Below are 8,373 nucleotides of genomic sequence, written 5' to 3'. Positions count from 1 at the left end.
GGGACTAGAGCAAGGGCGTGCTATGTTATTGGGTGAATCCGTGTCCATGATAGTCCAGTACCCTGAATCTGACCAGAACCATAACAATTAGCTAGCTACGTCCCTTAACGCGACAGGATTTCATAGGGAAAAAAAACATAAAACCTAAGATTTCTCATCCCTGGGGCCTTGGGGCCAGGCAGAGGAGGAACCTGAGACTCCTAGCCATGCGACTCCTGAGATTCGCAGCTTACAGTTAGTTACTCAGTGTCTTCTGGTCTCACGGGATGAGGCAGAGGTATAATTAATTCCTTCTCCATCTTGCTGGAAAGAGCTTTTCCTATCTGTGACAAAGGAAAAAAAAAAAAAAAAAAAAAAGTTGTGACCATGGGAGTCATTACGCAAAGCCACACTGTGAATTCAGTACCTACAGTTAAATCATTTTTAGTCAAGAACACCTCGGCAGCAATGTTATCACTGCAAACATAGTGCTGATAAAAAAAAAAAAAAAAAAAAAAAGTAATCGACTCAAGATAAAGGAAAGGGCAAGCTAAAAGGACAAATAACACGACCGCAACAACCGTCTGCAACAACCATCTGGTAGATGGTTGCCCACAGCCCTCGGATTCCACGGTCGTCTTCCCTAACAAACGAATCCTGGAAAAACAGAAAAGATACGCGTCGTGCCCACAAAAGCCTTTGGGGAGACTACTGAAGGGAAACCAAACCAAAAAAATAGGAACGGCAAGCGGCGTGTACGTCGGTTTTGTTAACGGAGTAACACTAACGTGCTAGAAATGTCCTCGTCCTTTGCCCTCTACCTTGAAAATGTCACCCAATTCTGTCAGCGTTCACCATCAGCGTTTTCTTGTGTTTTTAAAAATTTTCACGTGGACAGCTGAGGAAAACATTCTGAATCCCTGTCATCGAGGGAAAAGAGGAGAAATTAAAATAGAGGGATGGGGGGGAAGAAGCGCAGCCATTCCCTTCCTCGGTAATATGAGCAAAAAGCTCAGGCGCTCGGAAACAACGTGCTTTGAAAGGTAAAACACATAAGAAACTGCACGTTATTTAATCTCAGCTATAGAGTCAAGCGTATTTGTACCTGCTCGTTTATTCATCTGGCGGTTTATTTTGCTACAGATGCTACAGAACTTAGAAACTGCAAGGTTACTACTACCTTTTGTAACCGATGCGACCTTTGCTAGGAATAGCTATCTAAAAGAGCCAACAAAATCCCCTTTGTCGACAGCCATCTGAACTTTTATCGTCTAACAAGAGCCCTACAAACATCCCCCGGGATGCTCAACTTCGGAAACTTTCTGTTCAACTTGAGGCAGAACAAGCCCTTACCCTGGAAACCTTCACCTGGCTCTCCACTGCTGGCAGAGTAGCACTCGGATACTGTCCAGTGTGCGCTGCAGCCTACTGGCTTACGCGTATTTACTGCGGCCTACCTCGATATGCTCACAGAGAGACCCATGAAAAATCCACCCTTTCGTTCAGAAAAGTAGACACATACATACATACGACATGGTAAGGAAGGAAAGCTGAACACGGGCTGCGGACCTTTACCGAGGGGCAGATCCAACATCAGCACAAGGAACTTTGGGGCACATGAGCGATCACCTACACCAGCCATCGGGACAAGCCAAACGCATGCACACGAGCCTCGATTAAAACAAACCAACAAACAAACAAACAAACAACAACAACACACACATTAAGTTCCTTTATAGCTTCTGGAAGTAACAACCTACAGCTTAGATGCAGTTGGATTGCATCAGCTTAGGGACTGCCTCCTTCAAAATGCACAGTGGGGTGGGGAAACCAGTCTCCAAAAACTGTTGCCCAGAAGGAGAGTGTTGCCTTCTCCATAGGTGACATTCTTCCAAGCATCGCCCCGTTCATGGATTTTACCAGCCCCAACGGGATGGTCCTGCAGGCATGAGTCGGGTACGCTTCCCACGGGGTTTATTTGATGCTGAAGTAAGTTTTCTGCGGGTACGAGAAACGCAGCACGAGATGGAGAGTAAGCTGCGGTACCGTCTGCAGCACAACGCTTGTGCGATATTGGACCTGAGGGGACCGGGCAAAGCCTGCAATAATCGCTGAATGGCTGGGTACGTAGGGAGCCCTACGGGAAAACAGAGCTCACGTTCTGGGAAGCTCTTTTCCCGTCGAGAAGAGGACCTTTCCTATTCAGCGTCTTTAGGCTACTTCCTATTTGCTTTGGCAAGTTAGCCTTTGCAGAAGCCAAGACATTTATAACTGCCAAGCACCATTTATAGTTCTTGTTCTCTGACGACAGGGAATTGCACTCGGGACACTAGTTAATAGGAAAGTCTGGCTCTGTTTCACCCAAATCAAGTACCTAAACCACGGACAGGAGTCTGCAGAAAGTATACTTTCAAAAGCCAATTTAAAGAGAAGGATAGTACTCACTTTTCCAACATTTCTGCAACGACTGGGGCAAAAAAGGCTGAACCAGGGACGTCTCTGTCATCCCCTCTAGGATTTAGCGACTTCATACAGTTATGGGTCAAATAAAACACACGCACACACAGGCACACAACATACAAACATTAGAAACAAAACACAGGACACAAGGGGAGGAGGGGGGGGGAGGGGAAGACTCCCAGAGGGAAGCCCTACAGCAACAGCAAGTCAGAACAGGTGTTCTGCAGCAGAACCGAGGAGAGACTCGAATGTTCCAGAATCGGAATCACAGAATAATCTAGGTTGGAAGAGACCTCCAAGATCACCGAGTCCAACCTCTGACCTAATGCTAACAAGTCCTCCACTAAACCATATCCCTAAGCTCTACATCTAAACGTCTTTTAAAGACCTCCAGGGATGGGGACTCAGCCACTTCCCTGGGCAGCCCATTCCAGTGACTGACAACGGAAGCAGTGCAAACCGCGTGGAGGAAAAACAAAAAACAACAACAACAAAAACAAAACAAAAACAAAAAAAACACCGGTGAAAGCAGCAGAAAAACGTGTCCCACGTTCGTCTCGGAGAGGAAATAACTGCCCTGAGCAACGTGCCCTTCCCAGGGTGAACCCACCGTGCCCAGGGCCTTGGGGGCAGGCAGAGAAGGAACCTGTGACTCTCAGCGTGGTGTCTCCCGAGAATCGCAGCTTACTCCAGGTCTTCTGGTCTCACAGGATGAGGCAGAGGTATAATTAATTCCTTCTCCATCTCTCCGGAAAGAGCTTTTCTCCTGTCTGTGACAAAGGAGAAAAACGTTACGATTGTGGGAGTCCTTATACAAAGCCACGCTCAGTGACTTCATGACTACAGTTACGATCGTTTCTAACCAAAAACACCTCCGTCGAGATGTTACCACTGCAAACGTAGCGCTGCACAAAAATTCAACTCAAGAGGAAGGAAAGGGCAAGCTAAAAGGACGAAGGACGTGACCAAAGGCACCCGCAATAATCACCTGGTAGATGGCTGTCCACAGCCCTCGGATTTCACGCTCGTCTTTCCTGACGAATTCATCCTGATTGCCCATCAGCAATCGGTAATAAGGTTTATTAATCTTCCTACGTTAAGTCTGCCGATTTTGCCCTCTATCCTCCCACTAATCCATTCAGAAGAGGTATTACTAAGATCAACTTAAAATACGTCCTTTCTCTCTCTCTGGATATACACAGATATATCTATAAGAAATAATAATTAAGCAAAACAATACAAATCACAGACTAATAAGGATTCTTCCGCTGGGGATTAAATATTCCTAAACACCCCCCCCGCCCCCCACTTCCACGGGGTGTTCCCTGGAAACACTCCAATTCCGGGCAATCCAATCCCTTTTACTCATTAACGCATTAAGAATTCTTCTAAGGAGAAGAACGGTGAAGGTTGACAATGGATAGTTTTAACGGTTTTACCCTGAAAAGTCTCTGTTAATGCAGTCTCCCCGGTATCAGGGCTAACTGATGCTTTTACCCGGGTACGAGTCCACCCTTTCTCAGCCCTTCCTGCCGTCTCAGTAACCGGGAGCACTCGGAACAGTCCTTCCCACGCAGGTTGCAGCTTCGACTCTCTCCACGTTCACAATCTCCTGCTCGGAAGGGATGGATCAGGACCCTAACCCTAACCCTTAATCCTTATCCTAATCCTAACCGTAAAACCCCAACCCCCTACCTGTCCCCCACCCCAAAACCTCCGCGGATCTAACCCTAACCCTCAACCTAATCCTCACCCTAGTGACTGAGAACTACACCTCCCCGCATGCCAAGGACACCCAACATGGCTACCTTCTGGGCGGCCCTTTTCCCTTTTCTGGGAATGCTGGGAAATGTAGTCCTGGGATTCGAACGAGCTATGCAGCCGTAGTGGGAGTCCGTGGAATCCTGGGAAATGTAGTTCAGCGGCAACGGGCTTCCGGACAGCTGTGTGAGGTGCCCAGAGCATGCCGGGAGGAGTAGTTCTTGGGTACTGGACTTTCCGGGACGCCATGTTGGGTGCCCATGGCATGCCAGGAATTGTACTCCTGGGACTCTGGACATCCGGGGGCCCATGCTGGGAGTAGGGCGAACCCCGGGAAATTTATTACTACGGCACTGTTCTTCCGGGCAGCCGCGTTGGGTGCCCAGAGCGTGCCGGGAGGTGTGGTTTTCGGTCACTGGACTTCCCGGGCGCCACGTTCGGTGCGCGGGGAACCCTGGGAAATGTACTTCTGCGGCACTGGGCTTCCAGGCAGCCATGTTGGGTGCCCAGGGCATGCCGGGAGGTGTAGTTATCGGGTTCTTGAGGGTTTCTACAGGTAGGGTTTTTAAGTTTCTGAACCCTCCACTCACCAAAGATGGCGGCAAGAGGCGCCCGCGGCCGCCACTGCGCTGGCGCTGCGGCTTGCCGCCTGCTGTACCCTCCACTCGCCAAACATGGCGGCAGGAGGAGCCCGCGGGCGCCCGTACGCATGCGCTGCTGCTTGCTGCCTGCTGTACCCTCCACTCACCAAAGATGGCGGCCGGAGGCGTCCGCGGGCGCTACTGCGCATGAGCTACTGCTTGCTGCCCTCGGTACACTCCACTCACCTAAGATGGCGGTCGGAGGCGCCCTCGGGTGTCACTGCGCATGCGCCCCCCGCGGCACACTCCATTAACAAAGATGGCGGCCGGAGGCGCCTTTCGGAGCCACTGCGCATGCGCCGCCCGCGGTACACTCAACTCACCTAAGATGGCGGCCACAGGCGCCCTCGGGAGCCACTGCGCATGCGCCAGCGCTGGCCGCCTGCAGTACCGAAGCCTCACCAGCAGGGGGCGGCAGAGGGCGCCCGGGGCTGCCACCGCGCATTCGCGGCTTCTCCACGCCTGCATTACCTCCTGCTCATCAGCAGGGGGCGCCAGGGAGCGCCCGAAAGCGCCAGTGCGCATGAGCTGCGGCTTGCCCCCTGCTGTACCCTCCACTCACCAAAGATGGCGGCAGGACGCGTCCACGGGCGCTACTGCGCATGAGCTGCTGCATGCTGCCCTCGGTACACTCCATTAACAAAGATGGCGGCCGGAGGCGCCCTCGGGAGCCACTGCGCATGCGCCCCCCGCGGTGCACTCCACTCACCAAATATGGCGGCTGGAGTCGCCCTCGGGAGCCACTGTGCATGCGCCGCCCTCGGTACACTCCACTCACCTAAGGTGGCGGCTGGAGGCGGCCGTTCGGAGCCACTGCGCATGCGCCGCCCGCGGTACACTCCACTCACCAAACATGGCGGCAGGAGGCGCCCAGGGGCGCCTCTGCGTATGCGCTACCGCTTGCTGCCTGCAGTACCGCTGCCTCGCCAGCAGGTGGCCGTAGACGGCCTCCACGAGAGCCACCGCCTGCATTCCCACCCTCTTTGCCCGGAACAAGCACAAAGGACAACGGTAGAAACTTGCACCCCACGCTGTCTTAGGGAGGAAGCAACTGCCTCGAGCAACGTGGCGCTCGCGGCTGGGAAGTTGTGCGGCGGCAACCTGAAACACTCCATTTTTTTACCCGGAGAAAAAAGGCAGGGAGATGAGAATCACGAACCCACCATGGCCACCAGGAAGCTCAGAACCCCAAGACCACAGCAGAGTTACTCTCACCGGCTGCCTTACCTCTGCCCGCTCACCTGTCCCCGAGACAGAAGCGTCCATCTGCCCTCTTAAGCCAGCTACAACACCTCGAAAAGGCAAAGCGGGGACACTCAGAATGACACCGAGAACGGCAACGCAAAAGGAACTGCTGCATCACTCACCTTGCCAGAGGCAGCTCGGGCTGGGATGACGTCCTAGGTTGCAGGCTGCCTTTCAGCTTCAACACACCAAAACGTAGGCAGAGGATAACCATTCAGCTGCCAGCATTAGCACCCACCCCTCAACGACACAAGGGACCCCAGTTTTTATTTGTATCGTTTTGGAACAGCAGACATCTTCCCTCAGCACCTCACAAGTAGACCGAGCCAGTCACCGAGCTGCCAAATGAAGGCTCGACGGTTCCAGAAGGCGCTCTTTCCTTGGACCGGTTCCTCCCAAGGTTTATCTAAGGCTGGAGAGAAAAAAAAAAAAGACAGAACCGAAAAACACTCCACACCTGCGATCTTTCCAGATTCAGTAACAGACGTTCTTTAGCACCGTTCAAGCACTATGCGAACAGCTGCTCGCAGGCAGCTCAAGCCTCCTCCCCCTCCGCATCTGCCACACACTACGGAGATGACTCTGCGCCAGCTGCCCTTCAGTACGTGCCCAGCGGCAGACCGGACGTCTTTGCTAAAACAGTCCGGACAACGTCTTACTACACCGACGGACCGCCACGTTAGCTACCATCGCTAACGGCCAGGCAGGACAGCTCCAGGCCAAAACACACGCACACACAGGCACTCACCCCGCTACGGAACCTGCACTGGTGGGCACACGGCGATTCCCCCTCCCCTGGGGGGCAACGCATCGAGCGGCCTCCGTCTGTCCATCCCTGTGGCCATCCCTGCATGGGGAACGGATGCTGGAAGCGGGCTTGTCACTATCGCTGCTTTGGGTAGCTGTGGAGTAACTGCCTGAAGTAACTAGGCAAATTAAACTAATAGTCACCTTTTGAAGAAAACGTACGGCATTGAAGAAGCTTTCAGAGCAGAGTGGAGACACTGCGGCTAGGCTCTATGACCAGACGGGGACTGCTCTCGTGCGCACCGAGACCGACGAGCTGCACCTTTGCTACCCTGAGCCAATGACCTGTCATGTTTTTGACACAACTCCGTACTCTAGGCAACTTTTGCTCATTCTAGCATCATCGTAATACCAAAACACACCTCCATACCAAAAGCTCCATGCCTCCAAGGTGCAAACACCCCTCACTGAGCACGCGCTCTGAATTTCTCAGACCCTATACCTTGAAAGGAAAGCAAGAAATCTTTTTACCGGTCATAACCAAGGTATGCCTGGCTAGAGTCACTCAAGCTCCACCTAAAAGAGAGAAAATAACGTCAACTGTCTTAAGCGAAAGGGGATGGTAGGGAGGACACCACCACGAAGGATACCTTTCTGACTCCTGCAATCAGTCGATGGGCTGAGCCTCTCCTCCCCCCGCACTGGGACGCCGTGGGGTAATATTGGAACACTTGGTTGTACCACGTGTCTCCTTGGAAACTTAGGAATATCTCGAGCCTTTGTGTCTTTTAACGCCTTAACAGCCAGGACGATTACCTGTGTATGTCATGCGTGCTCCCTTGCTTTTGCGGACAGAGAATTTATCGCCGGCAATCCAAAGAACCCGTGTCCTTGTCGCTCTAAGGAATTGCTGTTCATTACATTGTTCCTAGCCGTGACGGTTCTCATTGAACGGGACTAGAGCAAGGGCGTGCTATGTTATTGGGTGAATCCGTGTCCATGATAGTCCAGTACCCTGAATCTGACCAGAACCATAACAATTAGCTAGCTACGTCCCTTAACGCGACAGGATTTCATAGGGAAAAAAAACATAAAACCTAAGATTTCTCATCCCTGGGGCCTTGGGGCCAGGCAGAGGAGGAACCTGAGACTCCTAGCCATGCGACTCCTGAGATTCGCAGCTTACAGTTAGTTACTCAGTGTCTTCTGGTCTCACGGGATGAGGCAGAGGTATAATTAATTCCTTCTCCATCTTGCTGGAAAGAGCTTTTCCTATCTGTGACAAAGGAAAAAAAAAAAAAAAAAAAAAAGTTGTGACCATGGGAGTCATTACGCAAAGCCACACTGTGAATTCAGTACCTACAGTTAAATCATTTTTAGTCAAGAACACCTCGGCAGCAATGTTATCACTGCAAACATAGTGCTGATAAAAAAAAAAAAAAAAAAAAAAAGTAATCGACTCAAGATAAAGGAAAGGGCAAGCTAAAAGGACAAATAACACGACCGCAACAACCGTCTGCAACAACCATCTGGTAGATGG

The 8,373-nt window shown here is 51.7% G+C and overlaps 1 long non-coding RNA gene across 1 annotated transcript; it reads left to right on the top strand.

The window, feature by feature from the left end:
* The first annotated feature begins 125 nt into the window (after nt 1-125).
* On the top strand, nt 126-3,222 carry LOC118159853. The gene is made up of 2 exons (XR_004747261.1): nt 126-248; nt 3,133-3,222. It is a non-coding gene; the product is annotated as an uncharacterized LOC118159853 (long non-coding RNA).
* The last annotated feature ends 5,151 nt before the right edge of the window (nt 3,223-8,373 follow it).

This window comes from Oxyura jamaicensis, unplaced genomic scaffold (genome assembly GCF_011077185.1).
Source record: "Oxyura jamaicensis isolate SHBP4307 breed ruddy duck unplaced genomic scaffold, BPBGC_Ojam_1.0 oxyUn_random_OJ72410, whole genome shotgun sequence".
In the NCBI taxonomy this organism is placed as follows: domain Eukaryota; kingdom Metazoa; phylum Chordata; class Aves; order Anseriformes; family Anatidae; genus Oxyura; species Oxyura jamaicensis.
This window is presented reverse-complemented; position numbering and strand designations above follow the sequence as displayed.